This window comes from Aphis gossypii, chromosome 1, assembly GCF_020184175.1.
Source record: "Aphis gossypii isolate Hap1 chromosome 1, ASM2018417v2, whole genome shotgun sequence".
Classification (NCBI taxonomy): Eukaryota; Metazoa; Arthropoda; class Insecta; order Hemiptera; family Aphididae; genus Aphis; species Aphis gossypii.
In genome coordinates, this window is record NC_065530.1 from 87,451,072 (window position 1) to 87,459,192 (window position 8,121).

General features: G+C 22.8%; 1 long non-coding RNA gene across 1 annotated transcript; it reads right to left on the reverse strand.

The window, feature by feature from the left end:
* Positions 1 to 4,631: 4,631 nt before the first annotated feature.
* LOC126551637 (uncharacterized) lies at positions 4,632 to 7,992 on the reverse strand. The gene is made up of 2 exons (XR_007605542.1): positions 7,228 to 7,992; positions 4,632 to 5,092 (listed from the first exon to the last, which is right to left on the reverse strand). It is a non-coding gene; the product is annotated as an uncharacterized LOC126551637 (long non-coding RNA).
* Positions 7,993 to 8,121: the final 129 nt, after the last annotated feature.

Sequence of the window (8,121 nt, forward strand, 5' to 3'; positions counted from 1 at the left end):
TACAACAAAAATAAAAATTGCATTCAAGTGCACAAACAAAAAGCAAAAAAAAAACAATATATATCACTATATTTAAAAAAAAATTCTGAGCGTTATTTCATTATAATCAAAAATATTCAACATTTTTATAAAAAAGTAACTGCTTTTTAATGTTCAAATAAGATTTTTCTGTATATAATATATGACATATATATACATATATAAAAAAAAATTGTAAAATAAAAATAATAAAAATAGCTATTGATCACTTTCCGCTCAGAATTCAAAGATTATAAAGTATGTATCTACATAATTAGTTTTGTGCCATTTCAAATATTTTATTATCAATTTAAAATAAGTCAAACATGCTTAAATTGTAAAACATATTTTAAATTCACATAATGAATATATTATTGTAATATCAAAATGTGAGGTATTATATAGTTGCATGCATTACACTTCAACTCTAGTATTAAAATTTAACATTATAAAATATTAATAAAATAATACACCAAGTATAATATGTAATATACTAAAAAAATAATATGATATACGTCATCTTTCCAAACAACAATGAGAAAATATGTGTATGAACCTCAAACTATAAGTATTGTAATAGATATATAATAAATACTAATATAAAGGTATCTAAAAAAGACTGTTTGAAAAATCCAAGTGATGAAAAAATTATGTTAAAAAAACGACTAACAAATCAATAAAAAAGTATTAGTAATTTATACAAGAAGAAAAAATTACAGTTTTATTGAGTTAACAATACTTTAATTATAAATGTATATTTCACAATTTAATATTTTCAATTCATAAATATATTCATAAATTTTTATAAATGAAAAAATGTGTAATTAAATATTTTCAAACTAAAATCAAACATACATAAATATATTTATTTAGGAACTTTTTTATTTTGAATAATTCAATACTAATATTTTTTAAACAGTGCCTATGATTTTTGAATGAACAATCATACAGAATAAAAAATCATCTTAAAATCTATTAAGCACATTGTTTTTGATCACTTTAGCAGCAATACTTAAAAATATCAAATGTTTTGTCAATGGAATATAGCTGATATATTTTTGGAAATTTTGTTCTAATACATTTTGTTTTAATAGAAGAAACAAACAAATTAAATTATTTCCATAATGTTTTACTGTTTATTAATTTATTGTCCATCAAATTGATTTAGTGTTGGTCATTTAACAATACTTTAAACTCTAAATGATAACTATTTAAATTATATTACAATGATTTTCTCAAGTTGATGAAAATCTTAAATACAATTTTAAAAGTAGGTCATTAATGTGAACTTTGACTATTTAATTATGCTTTTCCGCACATAATTTACCACTTTTAACAGTAGTGAATAAATTAATTACAATTATGTATATGTTCATTTTTCAATATACAATTAATTTAATAAATAAAGGTAACAATAAGGATACATTGATATGATAATTAGGCATAACAATTTTAATTTTGTTCAGTTATCAAAGTTTCAATGATATTAGACTGGTTGTCAATATACTTATGTACAGATATCATATGTCGTTTTAAATTTGAATATCGGCTAGATGTCTTCTGACAAAATTGACATTTGAATTTTGGGTTTATCCCACATTCGTTATTCATATGATATGTCAGACTACATTTGTTTTTATAATTTCGACCACAATGTTTGTTAGGACAATAAAATCTGGTTTCAAATTGTGCAATTCCTGAAATAATTGATAAAATCTTAAGATACATTTATTATATAGGTACATAGAACTTAAGTTTTAAAATATTGATAAAAGCGAAGGAAGCTTGGCATAGAACACAATACAATCATTGTTATATCTATTAATTAGTGAAAAATCTTGAATTCAAGATTAAGCAGTATTAAGTCATATAGCTAGACAATGTACAATTACTTAATTTTAATTTCCATGATGATTTTCACAAGCTAAAAAAAACTTAGAAAAAAAAGAACTATCACTTTAAAATAATTAAGTTAAGAAGTCAGGACAAGTAAATACAGAGCTATTGATTTATTTTTACATTAGCATTTTTTCAAAATAAATCTAGTTGTTTTAATCCAAACCTATAATATAGTAGAAATATTACATTTTTATGTTTTTCTATATATTTTTTTTTTTTAACTTTAATGTAGATCTAGTAAATTACCTGTTTTAAAATTTTATTTAATATTTTTAAATTTAAATATTATTAAAACATCAATCCCACATTAGTTTTCTTTGCCAGAAATATACAATATTACAAATTTGAGTTTTGCAGAACTCATATAGTATTTTTAGTTTTAGTATTTGAGTTAAATTGATCAATTATCAAACTTAAACATGTTATCTAGATTTCCTTCTTGTCACGCATGATTTTATTGATATTTTAATTTTAAAGTGAGTTTTAACAATGTAAAGTGTAAACTATTATAAAAATTAATTAATTAAAATTTTCTTAGAAATTTAAATATCAATAAAAGTCTATATTACATGGGCGTAACTTGGGGAAATTCTTATGTGGGGGGGGGGGGTAAACTTTATATTATATCGATATACTGTATACTTAAAGATACTTAGAAACTAAATGTACCTAATAAATACATTTTAAAAAATACCAATAGGGGCAGTTTCTCCCTCCCCCTCAGTTTACGTCTATGGTCTACAATATGTCAATACAACTATGCATCATATTAATGAACTATTATTAAGCTATATTACTATGTGTAGTATATATTTAGGATAATAATAATTTATTTATTTTAACATCATATTAAACTGGCAAATCAGATAAGATTTATTATAATAATGCAAAAAATCAAACTAAAGAAATCTTGAAAAGATAAATTGTTATTGTCAAGAAAATATCAAAGGAAAAAATATAAATTTAATAAATTTATTGTTCATCTTATTTTACAATTTACTATAACATTAAATAATATTGATATAAATTGATACTTTAAGATACTGTTTTAATAGTAATATTAGGTTATATATATTTATTAGCTGATCCGGCAATGCTTTGCTATTGCTAGCTAGTACATATACAATATATAACCAGTTCACATTTTATAATTACTTTTTATTTATAGGTTAAAAGAAATCATTTATTGTTAAAAAATGTTTTATTAGTTCAAACTTTTAATACATCGCTATGAAACAATTTTGTAAAAGATAGAAAATTTGAGAAAAAATTTACACATAACAGTAATTTACACTGAACAACACAGACGATAAAAAAGAATAAATGTAATGCTGTTCAAATTAAAACTAATTGAAAACAAATGTAAAAATGACGACTTAAGGCAATATATGAACATAAGAATAAACAAAATGATGCCTCAAGGCAGGGGTTCTCAAAGTGTGGGGCGCGACCCTCCGGGGGGGGGGGGGCGCAAGACAATTTTAAAAATCCTCGTTTCACCAAACTTTGTGATGAAAAAAAACAAGCCCACCCATCACATTAAAATTGGCCTATTAATTAAAATATTTTATAAAAAATACATTTTATTTTAAAATAAATTTGTAATATTAATTTTAATATCAATATTTGTTGTTTGTTTTTAACATTTTTTTACTCTAAACATGACTATTAAAATTATTTTTATGAGGAGGGGATCAGGTCTGTGGTTAACTAAAAGGGGGGGCCTGGCCAGAAAAAGTTTGAGAACCTCTGCCTCAAGGAATCATCCCACAGGGAAGGTGTTAAATTTAGTACTTTGATTTAAACCAAACTTAAAATCATATTTTATTCATATAATAATCACACCAATAAATAACAATTAAAATATAAAGAAAAAATAGCACCGTTTATTAGCCATTTGTCAACAATAATACTGATAATAAAATTAATAATAATAATTTTTGATGTATTTATAGTATTAAATTACAGTTATAATTTATAACTTATAAGTTAAAATAAACAATACTTATATTGGTTTATTTTTGAAAAATTAAAAACAATATTGATATACTTTGAGGAAATAAAACAGTCATAACTATAGTGATACAAGTATATCATATTTAGATAAAACATTTAAAAAAATATGGCATTGGTATTTATTGAGGAATATTCTAAAATATGTAGATAACTAATTTTAAACGGTAGTATAATTTGGATTTTATCCAATATATATATTTAGGATACTCTGTATACTGTATAATATACAGTACACCTATACATATAAAATAAATGTATACATTAAGTATATACAATTGGTTTAGAAACTTCTAGTTATATACACCAGATATCTATTATAATATTATTATACACATTAAAATATGCATAGTGTAAAGATAATTACTTTATATTTTATTCTTAATAAATAAACAAATGTAAATGAATAATATAATAAAATATTTACTTTATATTTTTATGTTTATAAATAAATCATAAATAAATAGCAGTATCAATAGCAAAGTAAAAAAACATGTAACACATTTATTTTTAAATAACAAGTAATAATATTATAATAAGAATTAAATCTTTGATCACATTTGTGGATTTAATTTCTCACAATAACTTTAATATAGCAATAAATAATAATAAATGGTTTCCATTAATGATGTGAAAAAATACAAAGTAATTGTATTCTCACTTAAATTCTATAGATATAATTATCAAGCATAAATCTAATGTTTCGATTAAAAATTTAGTAATTATGAACATACAAATTTACACATTGGGTTTTGACATTAAAACACAAACATATAAATTATAAATCTGTATTAAACTATTATTTGGTAATAGATATAATAGACATTATTGTATGATTCAAAATTGTACATGTTTAAAAAGTGACATTAGCGTATTATGCTAGTTATAGTTGAGAACGTGTGAAAATATTATTAGTACAGTACAAAAAAATAATCTCATGAGCTAGGCATAGTTTTATGAACAGCAATCATGTGCTGTTTTAAATTAGACTTAAGGGCACACCGTTTTTCACATATTGTACATGAGTACTTTGGCTGCTTTCCACACTCAAACTTCAAATGTCTGGTCAAAGAACCACGGTTCTGATAGATTCTTCCACAGCTAATATTTTGACAACTGTACACAGTTTTGTACGGAGAAAATGAATACGTCTTCTGTTGACCTAAAATTTAATAAACCATGTGTGTATAGTAGAGTAACATATATGAATAGTTATGACAAAATTCTTAAAATTAAGGAAAAACAATTAAAAACAAAGGTGTTACGATAGCAGTTCATCATTACTGATTTCTGTTAATCATAATTTTTATTTTCAAGAAATTCACAATAGTTGATATTAATTTCTCTGAATAGACACGTAATTATAACATTTCAATAAATAATTTTATATAATAAGAAATAAATAGATTTAACAAATAATTAAAAAGTTAGGCACATATAAAAACTACAATGATAATATTTTATTTTGTGAGTTTTTATTGATTATTGAGAAATTGGTATAGATATCAAAAAGCTATAAAATAGTTATCTTTTTTAACTGATTTAATTTTAAAATAATATTTTGTATCTAATATCAGAAAATATGGTTATTTATACCTTTAGCTAGATGTAGTCTATTTATGGGTGCCCATTTAGTTATCTTTAAGACTTTAAAGTATTCCAAATCAAAATTTAAAAATGCATCTTTTTCTTTATTTCAAAGTATTAGATTTTCAACAACAAATTTATTTTAAATATTTTTAATGATAAATATATTTATACATATACATATATATATTTTTTTTTTTTTTGTTACATAATAATTTATTTGTGGTTTTTTTAGATTCTGAACGAAGTGATGAATGTATTGATTTTACAATGATGTGTGTGTTTTTTTTTTTTTTTTTGTGTCTGTGTACAGCATAACTAGTCGAAATAATGTTCCAATTTCAAACTATGGGGGTGGTTTCCGATGTAAAAGTGAATATCCTTGGTGCATTATAGAGGTAAAAAGTTAACATTTTCTTTTGAGTTATTTAGGTATAGACCACTGAAATTTTCGATTTTTTTGAGAAATTTTTTTTAAAGTGTCGATAAAAAATTTTTGGATGACCAAAAAGTTTTGAAAATTTAATACAAGGTTCCTTATGAGTTGTTTTTATTGTAGCTAAAAAAAATTAAAAATCGTTAGTCACAATTTTTTTTTATAAGAGTTTATAGTTCAAATTTTTACGAAATCTGTCGAAAACGCGAAAATTTGCAAGTAATTTTGAAGTTGAAAAATCATAAAATTTTTTTCTTTTATAACTAAGTTTTGAAAATTTGGTACAAAGTTCTCCATACATTTTTCTTCAAATATCTGTAAAAAAAACTACCGGATTCAGACAAAACATTTTTATGAGTGTTTGAAATTTAAATTTTTACAAAACCGCGTTAAATAACGGTTTAGCCTCAAACGATTTTTGATATTTGTTATAATTCAAAAAGTATAAGTCGTAGATACTTGAAAATTTTACCAGTTATTAAGATTGGCATTTTATTTACTTGATTTAATTTTCAAAATATTTTGAGTTTGTTTGAGCTATTTATAGACAACTGAAATTTTCAATTTTTCTGAAAATTTTTTTTTGAAGTGTCGATAAAATTTTTTTGGCCCTATCAAAATACTTGAAAATTTTATACAAAGTTCCTCATATGTTATTCTTATAGTGATTAAAAAATTATAAGAATACATAGGCACAATTTTTTTTTATTAGCATTTGAAGTTCAAATTTTGACGAAAATTCGTCAAAATTATGAATATTTGCAAATTATTTTGTAGGTATAATTCATAAAAATGTTTATATAGGTAGCTAAGAGTAGAAAATTTAATACAAGATTTTTCATAAGTTTAGCTTACAATAATTATAAAAGAACTTAGATTTTGGTGTATTCAGGCTATAAACATAAACCACCTTTTTCACCAACCACTGGAAATTATATCCTAGGCTGACAAATCATCTTCGTTCAGAATCGTTTTTCGTATACAATGATAACTATCATTGGATTCAAATTTAACACTCCTATAATATATAATAATGATCCATACGGCACCTAATGTACAGCAGAGCGATACTCACTTGCCCGCTTTTTAATACTATAACGATCAGTAATTTATTTTAGTCTTAATATTACGGTAGATTGTGAGTTTTTTCTGAAATTATTTTTTTTATTACATTGTCCTCTCAAGACTTGATGGGTACACAGACATATTAGGAAAAACGTAATTAAAAAATTTTATTTACATATAATGCAACATTTTTACTCATTTTTACTTACAAAAAATTATTCTTTTTTTATATCCTCAAACATAGTGTTTTTGAGATTTTAACCGTTTGATAATTTAGTTATTAAATTTTCTGCGACCACGTAATGATGGTAATGGCGCAATTGGTTCTATATTGCAAAAGGTCTTGTGCACTTGAACAATGTGCGATTTCATATTCGATTTTTGATAACATTTTTTATCGCAAAACGGACAAAAAAACTTTGGTTGAGTACCACACTCATTTCTCAAATGACATTGCAGAGATATCTTATTTTTATATGTACGACCGCATCCATTTGGACAACTGATTCGTTCACTGTTTTTAAATATACCTATAATAATATAAAAATAAAATTATTTAAAAAAAAAAAAATGAAATGCTTATACTGCATAATAATACGATTACCAATAATGATGGTTATGATAAACAAAAATAAATAAATAAAAATAAATAAATAAACTAAATACTATTGTTGTGTCCAAAACGCCTATAAAATAATAATTATCAAACAATTTCATAATATGTGGCAAGCAAAGCATTTATTTATTAGGCTTTTATACCAACTTTATTATCGATGATGACAGTTACTGAAATAATGACATACATTTATCATACATAAAATATTTTATAATAATGTAATAATTACATTTCTAAAAATATTTTTAGTATATAATTGAATAAAAATTATTATTCAATTTTCAATTAGTTATTTTTTTATACCCTGCAATCATACAATCATAGTCTATTATAAAATATATTGGTTTATTGATAGATAATTTACAAATGTTATGTCCAAAACAATATAATCAATATAAATTATAGATATTTATAGCTTCATACCAAGCTCTGTAAAAATACAGTTTTTATTTCTATGTAACTAAATCAAAGATATCATATCAAATAA